This window comes from Pan paniscus, chromosome 1, assembly GCF_029289425.2.
Source record: "Pan paniscus chromosome 1, NHGRI_mPanPan1-v2.0_pri, whole genome shotgun sequence".
Classification (NCBI taxonomy): domain Eukaryota; kingdom Metazoa; phylum Chordata; class Mammalia; order Primates; family Hominidae; genus Pan; species Pan paniscus.
In genome coordinates, this window is record NC_073249.2 from 41995312 (window position 1) to 42010133 (window position 14822).

Below are 14822 nucleotides of genomic sequence, written 5' to 3' on the forward strand. Positions count from 1 at the left end.
GAGATGATTAGGCTGGGCACAGTGGCTCATGCCTGTAATCCCAGCACTTTGGGAGGCTGAGGTGGGTGGAATGCTTGAGTCCAGGAGTTCGAGACCAGCCTAGCCAAAAAGGTGAAACCCCATCTCTACTAAAAATACAAAAATTAGCCGGGAATGGTGGTCCACATCTATAATGCCAGCTACTTGGGAGGTGGAGGCAAGAGAATCACTTGAACCAGGAGGCAGGGGTTGCAGTGAGCAGAAATAGCACCACTGCACTCCAGCCTGGGTGACAGAGTCAGACTCTGTCTCAAACAAACAAATGAAAAGTTACTGAGATGATTAGAGTCAACAATACTGAAGCACTCTCCTTGACTCACCCCACTCAGTATATGCCCTAAAGATCCTATCTTTTTAAGAATATTAGTAACTAGGAAAAAAAACTCATGTGACCTATGAAATGATATTGACATGCCTCCCCTTCCCAGTGGAGAAAGGGAACATAAAATATTATAGAGAAGATTATACACTAGAAAACTATACATGAAGGAGATTCAATTAACATTCATTCAGCAAATAGTTAACTTGCCCTTACTATGTGCTACAAACTATGATAGATTTTAGGAATATAGCAGTGAACAAAACAAAGACCTTATATTCTATGGGTTGTAACAACTAACAAATAAAGAAATTTATATATAATAAAAGCTGCTGAGAGTTGAATCTCAAGAATTGGCCATCCAGTCTGGTAACATGGAAGTCATCAGTAATTTTGACAAGAGCCATTTTGGTGGGGTGATGGGAAAGGGGGCTTAATTAGATTGGATTCAAGAGAGAAAGGCAGGTGAGAAATCAGAGATAATGAGAATAGAGAACTTATTTGGAAAGTGTGGGGCTGCAAGTGGAGGGGAATATAGAAACAAGAAACTGATTCCAGAGGAGAAAGAGGAGGAATGATTGCAAGAACACATCCTGGAGTAGGCAAGAGTGGATGGCATTGATTGCACCAAGTGGAGGGACTGCTTAGGAAAAGAGCACAAAGGGTATCTTTCATAGCAACAGAAGATGATGATTTCATGGGGTATAAATAGGTAAAAAATGTATCCGATTGTACATTTTAAACAAGTGCAATTTGTCAATCATATTTTAATAACGCCTTAAAATAAAAAAAAGAAAAAGAAAACAAGTAGTAGAATGAAGAAACAAATTCAATGCTAATTCTCTGACTTAGGAATAAAAATTAAACCACAAGCAATGAGAAAAAAGAGGCAAACCACAAATACAGTGAATTAGCAAAGAAAATATAGAAATAAATATAATTTAACCTCATTTTCTTTTCAGAGCTTTTGGTATTTTCTTTCTTCCGGAGATATTATTTTCCTAGATCTTCCCACATCTGTGTTGCTGGTTCCTCCTCATCTTTCAGGTCTCAGCTTAAATGTCAATTTTTCAAAATATCCTTTTCTGACCACTCTAAAAAAATTCCTTCTACCATTTATTCTCTCTCCTATCACACTGCTATATTACCTTTATGGCACTTACTCTACCTGAAATCACTTTGCAGCTTTTTCCCATGTCTTTCCTCACTAACACTGAAGACCCATAATAGAAGAAACTTCATCCACTTTATTCACCAATATATACTAAATATTGGAACAGTACCTAGAAACTTGCTATGCCCTCAGTAGATTTTCACTGAAAAAACAAATGAGCAAAAAAGGGAGGAAATTGAAATAATTATAAAATAACAAATTATTCTTTTTTGTTTTTTTCTTTTTTGAAGTGGAGCCTCTCTCTGTCACCTAAGCTGGAGTGCAGTGGTGTGATCTCGGCTCACTGCAACCTCCGCCTCCCAAGTTCAAGTGATTCTCCTGCCTTAGCCTCCCAAGTAGCAGGGATTACAGGCATGCACCGTCATGCCTGGCTAGTTTTTGTATTTTTAGTAGAGACGAGGTTTAGCATATTGGCCGGGCTGGTCTTGAACTCCTGATCTCAAGTGATCTGCCTGCCTCAGCCTCCCAAAGTACTGCGATTACAGGCACAAATTATTCTTATAAATGAAAAAAACGGATTCAAAAGCAATTTTTCTAAGAAAAATAAATTACCAAAACTTATGTAAGAAGTGAAAAAAATGTGTAACCAGACCAATTATTTTTATTTATTTACTTATTTTTTTATTTTTTTAGAGATGGAGTCTCACTCTGTCACCCAGAGCTGGAGTGCAGTGGCGTGATCTCGGCTCACTGCAAGCTCCATCTCCCCGGTTCAAGCAATTCTCCTGCCTCAGCCTCCTGAGTAGCTGGGACTACAGGCACACGCCACCATGCCTGGCTAATTTTTTGTATTTTGGTAGAGACAGGGTTTCACCGTGTTGCCCAGGTTGGTCTCGAACTCCTGAGCTCAGGCAATCCACCTGCCTCAGCCTTCCAAAGTATTTATTTGTTTTTTAAACTTTTATTTTAGGTTCGGGGTACATGTGCAGGTTTGTCATATAGGTAAATTCATGTCATGGGGGTTTGTTGTACAGGTTATTTTGTCACCCACGTAGTAAGCATAGTACCCAAGTTATTTTTAACAGATCAGTTATTGGTAAAGAAGATCAAAGTGTCAAGTTGTCCTTATTCCTGTTCTTGGAAAAGAAGAATCCTTAGTGGAAATATGTCAATTCTTTTCAAAATAAGATATATTTAATTTCATCTGTCATTATTTTGAATGAGTGAAAACATTTAAGCAAATTAAATCAATAGAATAACCTGTATTGAACACAGAGCCATATAATAATGCCAATGACCTGGAATTTGTTAACTATGAATAATATTTTGAGATGTCCTCCTTTAAATTCATGATATAATTGAAGTAATGTCACATGAACTTAAGGAAGAAAAGTTCTGAATGAGCTAATTGAGCTTCCTTTCTCCTTGGTGCAGGAATAAGATTCCTGTGTAATAAAATAATGGCTTGTAAAAATTTTAAAACTCGATTTGCCTCACTCTTAAAATTGTTTTAATGTGGATATTTATCCAATATGCATATTAACTATCTTTTTAATGATAATTTAAATCATAACATTTCTTTTGCTCATACCTGCTTGTTTCTAACTAGTTTGATTTGATATTATGGTTCTTAGAGTGAGATTTATATGTGACTAGTAAATATGTAGTACTTTGATACTTAGTGAATAATGTGTATTAATATTGAAAATAAACATCCAACAAATTCTGAATATGTTTACTAATGTTCCTCTTTTTACTATTATTAATATGAATCTTCTGAATCTCTGAGAAAATAAGATTATATTAATGTGCTACAGCCTGGAACATCACCTGATATAGTAGAAAAGGTCGCCGGGTGCGGTGGCTCATGCCTGTTGAGGCAGGCAGATCACGAGGTCAGGAGTTTAAGACTAGCCTGACCAATATGGTGAAACCACGTCTCTACTAAAAATACAGAAAAAAAAAAAAATTAGCCAGGCTTGGTGGCATGCGCCTGTAGTCCCAGCTGCTTGGGAGGCTGAGGCAGGAGAATCACTTGAACCCAGGGGGCGGAGGTTGCAGTAAGCTGAGATCACGCCACTGCACTTCAGCCTGGGCGACAGAGTGAGACTCCATCTCAAAAAAAAAAAAAAAGTGCAGTAAAAGTCTTAACTGAGAAACATCAGGAAATGCCAGAAAACTCTTAAGTATCCTTTCATATTGAGGAAAAAAATACTGAAAAAGAAAATGGATGCAAATGGCACTTAAATGTTGTATCTTTAAAAGTGGGAACATTCATAGATTCACCAAAACAGGACTAAAATTTTGTAAAACTCATGCTGAAATAAAGAATAGTTATAATCATCAAGAGACATAATTAAAAGCACATATTAAATAAGTTCTACCTTAAAATATTTTAAATAAAGTTTCTGAAACAATCTTTTATCAATGTATTGATGAAATGAATTTTAAAACTGAGAATAAACCATCATAATTTAAACACTATGATTAGTTAAAAATACTAAAGCAATTTCAGAGTAAAATGCTTAATATCACTTCAAAAAATAATAGTGATACGTTTTTCATTGTTATCTAGGGTTGTGGACCACTTGTCACAACACATATTCTATTAAAATGAGAAAATAACTTTTATGAAAACTTACAAAGCAAGGGATTATTGTTTTAATCAATTATCAATTATGGCAGCACTATTAATTTAACAAACCATACCATAATCTATTATTTCTTCATCATATATTAAAATCTCTTATAGAACTGAATCTATTTCCAAATTTTATTTGACATAAATATATATTTTATTTACTTACTTTAAATGTAAAATTCATTGTAATTTAATGATTTGGTAGTGCTAGAATTAATGTAATTAATGTAACATCTGAATTAAAGCAAAATTTATACTTATTTATTGATAAAAATAGTATTGATAGCTGTGCTTGGTGGCTTATGCCTGTAATGGAGCACTTTGGGAGGACGAGGTGGGAGGATCGCTTGAGACCAGGAGTTCAAGACCAGCCTGGGCAACACAGCAAGACCCTGTCTCTACAAAAATAAAAATAAAAAAATCAGTGGGGCATGGTGGCTCATACCTATAGTCCTTGCTACTCAGGAGGCTGAGGTGGGAGGATTGCTTGAGCCCAGGTGTTCAAGGCTGCAGTGAGCATGATTGCACCACTGCACTCCAACAGCAGAGTGATACCTTGTCTCTTCACACACACACACACACACACACACACAAATATTCCTAAAACAAAAAGTTGTGTCAATTAGAAATATTTATTTGAAAATGTCACTGAATTCTATACAGAGAGAACTGGTGTCATCAGTGCATGCTAGTAGAAATGTCTGGAACTTTGTCCAAAATTCTAGAAAAATTTCAGATATTTTACTTTGGCACTACAAGCCAAAATATTTAATTGTTTCTGAATGATTCAATAGGAAACTGAAATCAAACAAAGCACCACAAATCATTTCTCAACAATTATTTATTCATTTTCACAATCCAATAAACATTATATAAAATAATGACAAAAGAAAGACGCAGACATCTAAATAATGAAAATTGAAGGATTATTTGGATGTTGGTGAGCAGGCTGAGGAGCGAAAGCTGAAAATGCAGCTTGGAAGTCTTTCAAGCTCTGTGAATTCACGTCAATACTAATTTGCAATAGGAGCAGTAAACATCTAAAAAACGAATTCTAACACCACATGTTCTCACTCATAGGTGGGAATTGAAAAATGAGAACACTTGGACATGGGGTGGGGAACATCACACACAGGGGCCTGTTGTGGGGTGGGGAGAGTGGGGAGGGATAGCATTAGGAGAAATACCTAATGTAAATGACGAGTTAATGGGTGCAGCACACCAACATGGTACATGTATACATATGTAACAAACCTGCACTTTGTGCACATGTACCCTAGAACTTAAAGTATAATAAAATAAATAAGACATTTAGCTTTAACACGATACACTAAAAGCAATGTCCAAAAGTCCTTTATTATTAAGTATATAGTTATCAAAATGAAAGATTAATTCAATAAAAGTGCACATATAAAACAAAATTATGAGAAGTAAAAGCTATTATTGACAGAAATACATGTGATATACTCTAGAACAGAATTAATCAATTTTAAGAGAAAAACATCAGATGAATTTTGTGAAAATACATTTGTTAACAAAAATTAAAAATGGAATTAACTTTAAAAATTTGCCAAATTGGTGAATCTTAAAATGTCGTAAGATAAAATTCATGGGTTGAAAGTGAGCAACACTTAACATAAGTAAGCCAGCTAACAAAATATTGTTACTGGATGGAAAGCCTTGACTGCAAGTTGGGTTCTTGGCTGGCTGAACAAATAATTAAAACCCACAACCAAAGCAATAAAAGAAGGAGTCAACAAAAGCACAGATTTATTGAAAAGAAAGTACACTTCACAGAGCGGGAGCAGGCTCAAACAAGCAGCTCAAGAGCCCCAGTTGCAATGTTCTTTGGGGTTTTTATTAAGCTAAAAGAATTTGGTAACACCACTAGGTACACTTTAGAGGTCTCCAATTGGTTACACCCTATGCAAATGAAGGATTGATCCCCGACTAATCAGAGGCTGAAGTGAAGGTTCGGCCTGGGACTAATTAGAGGCATTTGTTGTTTGTGACAAAGGGGAAAGGGGGTTTTGTAGAGGAAGGGGGCCTCTGGCCCCTTATCACTTGGGCATGAAGAGGTGGGGTTTTCCTTTTGGTCCAATTCCAAGAAGTCAGCAGTGGGTTGGCTTTAGGCTCCCTGTCTCCAGACTCTATTCTCCTGCCTCAATATGGCATTTCAGTAAAAAGCAGAGCCCTCTCCTTAGTAGATCGATGGCGTTCCTCATTGCAAGGAACTGCCACCATCTGGAGAATAGGGCAGATGAAGGTCTGGTTGAGCAGGAGTGGAAGCTCAGGGTAGCTGAATGGAAGGATTTTTTTTTTTTTCCGAGTATGTGCTTCCCTCTTGAACCTTGTGCCAAGCAGGCAATCAGAAAGACAACCTTCTATCAGCTTACCTAAACTTGTTCAGAATATGTACAGTTCTTTATTTTCCGTGGAAGAAAAGTATTGTAGACATTGATTAAGGGTAATTACCTCCTCCCCTTTATGAATGCCAACCTGAATTGAGAGGTGGGATGTGGCCAGAGGAAGGTTTACACTTGATGTTAATGCTTCAGGGGGCTTTCCTTGTATGGTTCCTTCCAAGGCAGTAGAAACTAAATTTTAATTCATGGTTTTGTATTTTTTTTCTTAAAAATTATCCCTCCCCTCAACATTTGTATAATTTTTAGTTCCAACAAAATTGGAATCTTCCCTGAGGAATGGGGAATTCCCAGAACTCCAAAAAGAGATTTCGCATTTGATGATGAGGCACCTATTACTGCAGACTTCTTCAGAAATGAAATAATTCCAGGGTAGGTACAGGTTATGATTGGAGGATTTTTTAAATCTAGACTAGTTTGTGTGTTTTTAGATAATTCTGATAAGTCCCTTAAATAATGGAATCCCTGCTTTAATTGGCATTAAAAATCACTTAATAGTTGTCTAAATATAGAATGACTCTAAAAATTTGCAAAAAAATAAGAAACAAAGCAAAACTTTCTAATTCTTCATATTTGGTCATGGTATAAGAAAACACACCTGCTGGGGAAAAAGTAAAGGCTCTACAGTCACCAGGTCAATGTAGTTTTTATAAATAAAATAGACTAATTTATTAGAGAACTGTATCTCAAAAGTCTTTTCTCCTTGGAAACAGCTCCTGCCAAATTCATTTTAAAAGGACATTATTCAATTGAGTTTTAAGCCCTTTAGTTAATGATATTGAGTTAAAAATAGATGTCACATTTTTGGCAAGAAAAAAGAAAAATACTCATAAGTCTATGCATAAAAACATCTAAATGATTAATTGAAAATTTATTTTCCCAAATTTAAACTCTTTCTGTCCTTCAGAAAGTATTTAAACAACAAAAATGGAAATTTAAGTTCTCATCCATTTTTTCTGTAAAAAGGTAAATAAATTTTAAACCTAAATTTGTATCTTTAAAGACTGAAAACTTCTGAAATAAGTATTTTAAACCAGGAATTACAAAGCTTTACTCTTACATGCTAAATAATTACATTTATAATCCAAGTTCATCATAACCTTAATCAAGGTAAACCCTTGGATAAATTGTATCGTTTTATGTATTTGGGGTATTAAAAAGCTCTATGTCTTCTCTCAGCTGTTTCAGTGTAAAAATAAATGCATGCATGGTATGTTAGTCAGGGCTGGCTTCATGGGCATGCAACTCTTACAGTCACACTGGGACTCATGCTCACAAGGGCCCTTGGTTTAGAGCCCTGTGGTCACCATCTTGAAATTCTTAATGATTTAGGAATAAGGGATTCTGTATTTTCATTTTGAACTGGGCTCTACAAATTATGTAGCTGGTCTTGATTTTAGTATGTGCCAAACTTTTTTTTTTCATTTAAAAAGCCTAAATTAAATGAAACATAAATATTTGATAAGTTATCTATGATACTATTTGAATTTATGTAAATTTAATATATATGCTCAACTAAAATGATTAACAATTTACATAAGCAGTGTCATTCTAAATTACTTCTCATCAATCTTAGACTATATTACAAATTATGTAGCACTAAAAATTACTACAATTAGAATATCTGGGTACCATATCATATGCCAACGGTTGATTGAAAACTAATGTTTGTTTTATAAATTAGAACACTGCATGAACTTCATTCCTAAAAGTTATTTTTTTTGAGAACTAACAAAATTCAACGTCATTTCTTGGACTTATGAATAACAACCTCACCTGTTTTTGTTCATATAGTAGTAACACTTACGATTAAAAAGCTAATGATTAAAGTAAATTATAATTTTTCAGAAATAATGAATTTTCCTTATATAATCAATAATACAATTGAATTATTTCTTTCACACATACAAACCTTCATTATCTTTTGTCCAGCTCACTTCAACAAAAACTTCATTGGAATTTGTTTGGAATTGCATTGATTTTATTTTTAAATTTGTGATGACTAGTTATTTTCACATTTTTCAACAAGGAAATGACTTACCTTAAATTTTCAGAGCTGTTCTTACAATTTTTAAAGAAATGTGAATAGTTCCTTCACATATTTGAAGAATCTTTCCGGGTACCTACATTCTTCGATATTTTAAGATGATTATCACTCATAAACAGGATTATTTTTGCATTGTCATATCCAATTTATTATTGTCACTATTTACCTAATATTAGGTCCATTGTTAAATCCAACATATGTTGTTAGAGTTTAATTGGATTGTCTAGGTAGGTATTCATGTAATTTGTAATTATTTTTTTTCTTATCTCGGCTGGAAGATTTTGAGTTTTATTGCAAACCATACTGTACAGACCCAGGGCGCAGTGCCATCCTCAAGCGTTTTGTGATCCCCAGGCCTCCTCTCCAGCGGCCTTTGGTCTGCCCAGTCCCAACCCGCACCCACACTCCTCCTTGGTTTGTGGATAGATTCCTTCTCCAATACATGGTTAAGACCAGGTTTACTCAGTTCCCATGGCAACTTAGAGGGGCCATTTCCAGCCTTAGCCCTGAAATGCCATCATTCTGTGTTCATTCTAATGCTTCACACCTCGGAAAATTATTTTGATTTTCTTTACTCTGACTCCTAGTGAATGTCAACATCTTTTCATATGTTCTTGATCAATCTGATTTACCTTGCTAAAAATTTCCTATCAGTATACCTGTCCATGTCGTATTCGGTTTCAATGTATTACCTATCGTAATAGGTATTACCTATCAATGTAAGAGCTTTTTGTCTATTATAGACACAAACCATTAATCTCTCTTTTGTGTTTTAGCAATTTATTTCCACTTTTTCTATCCATTATTTACATTTTTTGCATTGTCAAAAATGTCTATATTTCTTTAACTCTTACGATTCCAATCTTTGTTTTAAAGTTTTTTACAGACCTTAGATTGAGGTGTCCGGTTTTATTTGATATTCTATGTTTATATATGTACCTTGACTAATATGTTAAAACTTTTTATTTAGTTTGTTGCTCTTTAGTTTCCACAGATGAATTCAAATTCCTTTATTTTTAATGTTTTCCTTAATAACGAAGGCATTTAAAGCTTGCAAGTTCCACTGAAAAGTTCTCTGTGTTCCAAATAACTTAGTGTGAATTGTTCTTCTTTTCACTCTTTCCTAAATAGTTTTTAATTTTTTAAATTTTATCTTTGATATAAGGGTGATCTAGGAGCATCTTAATTTTCAAGTGGTTAAGATTTTGTTGATCACCTTCTTTCTTTTTCATATTTATCAACACGGCCTTTTAAAAAAGTGAATATACTTTATGGCCAAGTATATGACGTTTTTGAGCAAATGTTTCATTGATATATGGAAAAACCCCTCATATCTTTGATTCTAAGAAACATTTTTCTCACGTGTTAACATCTCTAGAATTGGGATGCATCTCTTTACAGCTGTCAGCCCATAGGAGTGGCATTGTAGTTGTGTAAAACCTTCACTTGACATGTTCTGGTAAGATCAAGAAATCAAGAAAGCACCAGTATCAAAGTGTCTTAGTGTAGAGGAAAGCCAACATATTGTCTCTAGATAATATAAGGTTGTTTTTCCCTGTCCTGAGTTTCTTTCTCTCTACAAAATCTGTTTGATTTTGGCAGAGATGTATTGAAATCTTCAGTCATAATTATATTTTATTAGGCTTAACAAATTCCTAATGATTTTGCTTTATGTATTTAGCTAGTTGCATGTAGTTTGATATATACATATTTATGAATGTTACCTTTTTCATAAATCTTTGCCTTTTATAATTGGTCTGACCTTACATTTTATCTTTGCTTATCTTTTATTTTCCACCCTTCTTTACTATTTCACCACGTCCCTCATACACAGCTTTTGTTTTCTAATCCAAACTACGTCTTTAAGCTTTAGTGAAAGAAAATAATCCATTTACATTTTATTTAATGTCTGTATCTTAGTTTCTTCACTATCTATTTTAAATCATTATTTCCTTTTTTTCTTATTTTTGTTGTTTTTTTCAGGTTCATCTCATTCTTTCAAAGATTAGTTGTGTTTCCATTTCATTCATTGTTAACAACATGTCTGCTCTCAAGAACAAGTATATATGAATCTATCCCTTTTCCCACACAGCTGTATTACCTCAACTTTCTTCCCTATACAAACTAGATGAGACCTCTAGAACACTTCTTCCTTTTGTTCTTTTTTTCTCTGCCTTTTTCAGGTGATGAGACTTTTTCAAATGCTTTTACTTTGCCCTTCTACAGATTTCCTTAAAGTATGCTGTACTTCCTCAAATTATATTGTTCAGAAATAAATAAAACAAAATGAATTGAGGTCTGTAATGAGTTTGATGACACAATACTAACCCTTGACTGTTTCTCTTTTTTGAGAAAAAAATTTAGAATACGTAAAAGTATATATAAATATAACAACTGCCCATGTACCCATCATTCAAATTATATAAATTAACATTTTTAGTCAAATGCTTCATATCTTTTACTTTGTAATACAAGAAATAAAACATTACACATAAAGCTGAAGTACTCACTGTCACCTATTAATACATTTCTGTTTTCTTCTACTCCCCCATTTGTGTTCCTTCCTATGATGAGGTGCATACATTGTGGTTAGGAATTCCATTTTTAAATAATGGTGGTCTAAGTTATTGGGACTAATAGCTCTCTAAAAAGCAATCAAGGTAACTAGATTTAAAAAAATTACAATCTTAAAACTATAGGTTAGCCAACAAAAAATGGGCTCAATGGAGTGGGGAAGTATATTCCATCTACTATAGTGGAAGGCACTGAAAAGTCACCTGGCAAAAGATGTCCAGTTATAATTCTGTAAAAGGGAAGGAGTAAAGAATTAGAAACATTAATACAATCTACCAAAGAATGAAACAAACTAAAAAGTCTACTTAAAAAACTTGCAAATCACAACTGTAAAATGTGAAGAAATGCAATGCCATGAGAGAGAGCCAACAAAATCAACTTTGGAAAGGAACTGACTCTAAGTGGAATTTCTCTTAATAGAAAAATGTGATAAACATATCAAAACAAATCTGAGAAATAAAGGATAAATATCCATTAGTAACTAAATAGGACCTGTAAAACAAAAATAGGCAGGTCTGAAGTACAAACTGTCAGATATAAAGCAATTTGAAATCTTAGAAATGAATAATGTGGCAATTTCAAATTACAATCTAAATTAATAAACACTACTTCTGCAGTGCTACTTTCAGTAAGTGTGGTCTGCTTCCCCAGATTGCTATATTCTTCTCTGTAAGTCTCATTATACTCAATACTGTGTGCCTCTAGTGTGGTAGCTCTGCCCCAGGAAGGATCTTCCTGGTTCATTTTCCTCCATGGCCCTTTCAAAAGTGAATGTTGATCATAATCGTGATCCCCAGTTTATTGACTTTATTGGCATAAAGTTGCCTGCCATATTCTCATATTTTTCTTCCAATGATTATGCTCTGCAGTGAGTGATGTATTCTGTTGCATTACTAAAAGTTCATGGGTGGCGATTTCTGTCTTATCTCTTTATTCTTTACCCATCTAAATGGAAGTTTATCAATTTTATTTTTTTAAAGACCCAGCTTTTGATTTCATTTTCACTATTATTTTTGTTTTCTAATTTTTACACTTACCTTTATTATTTCATTTGTTAATTTTTTAAATTAATTTTTATTTCCCTTCTTCTACTTGATTTTCACTACCTTTCCACTCTGGAAGAGGTATTTTGTAGGATGACGGTCAAGTTGTCTTTTTTCTGATACTTCCTCATATTTTGATTCAGATTATGATTTTTGGCAACAATACCACAGAAATGACAGAGTTCTTTTCAATGTATCTTATCAGGAGGAACTAGGTGTTATTTGTCCCAATATCAGTGATGTTAGTTTTGATCACTTGGCTAAAATAGTGTCTGTCAGGTTTTTCTTCTGCAAAGTTATTATTTGCAATTAAGTATTTTGTGGAGAAAAAATTGAAGACTATATAATTATTTCTCATCAGACTTTTACTGATTTAGCATTCATTGATTCTTGCCTGAAATAATTATTACTGTGATGGTTGCCAAATGCTGACTTTCTAATTGCATCATTTTTACTACATGTAGGTAATTGGAATCTTGCTATAAAGAAGGTGTCTTTCTTCTCTTTATTATTCAATTATATCAGTATGGACTCAAATTCTTATTTTATTCTATGTGCTATGATCCATTGCCATCGTTATTTATTTATTTATTTGCTGTAATTGTTTCAGATTTGGTCAGTGGGAGCTTGTTCATGTTGGCTTCTGAATCCATTTGACATGTCACTATAATTTTTTCAGCACTTCTTTTCAGAACACTTAATTTGTGATACCACAAGATATTCCAGGTTCATCTTTTAGTTTCCCTACCCTAGCCCAGAGATCAGCCATTTCTCCCAGGAGCCCTATTTTTTTTTTAACTGGAGAAAGACATTTAGAAATCTGGATCTGAATACAAAAATTAGCCAGGTGTAGTGGTGCTTGCCTGTAATCCCAGCTACTCCGAAGGCTGAGGCAGGAGAATTGCTTGAACTCAGGAGGCAGAGGTTGCAGTGAGCGAAGATCACACCACCACACTCCTGCCTGGGTGACAGAGTAAGACTCTGTCTCAAAAAAAAAAGAAATCTGGATCTGGAGTCTCATTGTTTGTATGCTTTTCCAAGAAGACAGACTATATATGTTTCATATACTATAAATATATTCAATAAATTATATATGACATAATATATAATACATATAGCATATATAGTATACATAACATATAACATATTTATAAGTATATAATTTATATATACATATATTTATATAATGTATAACAATATAGATTATAGTCTTATATAAATATATTTTATATTACTATATAATATATAACATATATAACATATATACAAAATATATTGAAATATTTTATGTATATGGATGTGTATACACCCAGTCACAACATACACACATATACACACACATGAATATATATACACATATATACACACACATGCAAATACATATGTATATACACACACAGATGTTGTGATAGCTAATTTTGTGTGTCAACTTGACTGGGCTAAGTAACAGGCCCATGGCTGGTAGAACATTATTTCTGGGTGTGTCTGTGAAGGTGTTTCCAGAAGAGATGAGAACTTAAGTCAGTGGATTGAATAAAGAAGACCAGCCCTCACAGTGTGGGTGAGCATCGTTCAGTCCATTGAGGGCTCATCTGAATAGAACAAAAAAGTGGAGGAAGGACGGATTCTTACTTTCCCTTCTTGAGCTGGAACATCCATCTTCTACTGCCCTCAGACACCAGAGCTCCTGGTTCTCAATCCTTTGAACTCCAGGATTTGCATCTGCACACCAGCAGCCCTGGTCCTTGGGCCTTAAGCCCTAGATTGGGAGTTACACCATTGACTCCCCCGGTTCTCAAGACTTCAATCTCAGAATTACACCACCTGCTTTCCTGGGATTCCAGCTTGAAGATGGCATATTATGGAACTTCTAGGTTTCCATAATTGCATGAGCAAATTCCCACAGTAAATCTTTTCATATATCTATATATATCTTAGTGATTCTGTTTCTCTGGAGAACCTAATACAGATAATGCACATGTATGTGTGTGTATACACGTTTCTCTGTGTATCAGTTATGTTCCAAATCATGAGTTTATACTGATAACTCAAATTACAAATACCACAGGCTCCATGCTAGTGTTCCCTTATTTTTAATTCCCTTCAACAGTGAGAATCCTGACTCATTATTTGCAATATATTTGCTTACCTACCCCATCTTAGAATGCAGTGTTGAAACTGCTAACCCATACTACTATGAAAAACAAACCCACTAGACAAAATCCAACATTTGTTCATATTCTTGTCTTTAGCCCTTTGTTTGTATAATCAAAATACTGTGTTCCGAGGTTAATTCAATTCTACCTCACAGCTCCCTCTTAACTGTGGTCGTTATTCATTTGAAATACAGTAAGGGGTGGGGTGTGGTGGCTCACGCCTGTAAACCCAACACTTTGAGAGGCCGAACACTTGAGGTCAGGAGTTCAAGACCAGCCTGGCCAACATGGTGAAACTCCATCTCTACTAAAAATATAAAAATTACCTGGGCATGGTGGCACATGCCTGTAATCCCAGCTACTTGGGAGGATGAGGCAGAAGACTTGCTTGAGCCTGGGAGATGGGGGTTGCAGTGAGCCGAGATGGGGGTTGCACCACTGCACTCCAGCCTGGACGACAGAGTGA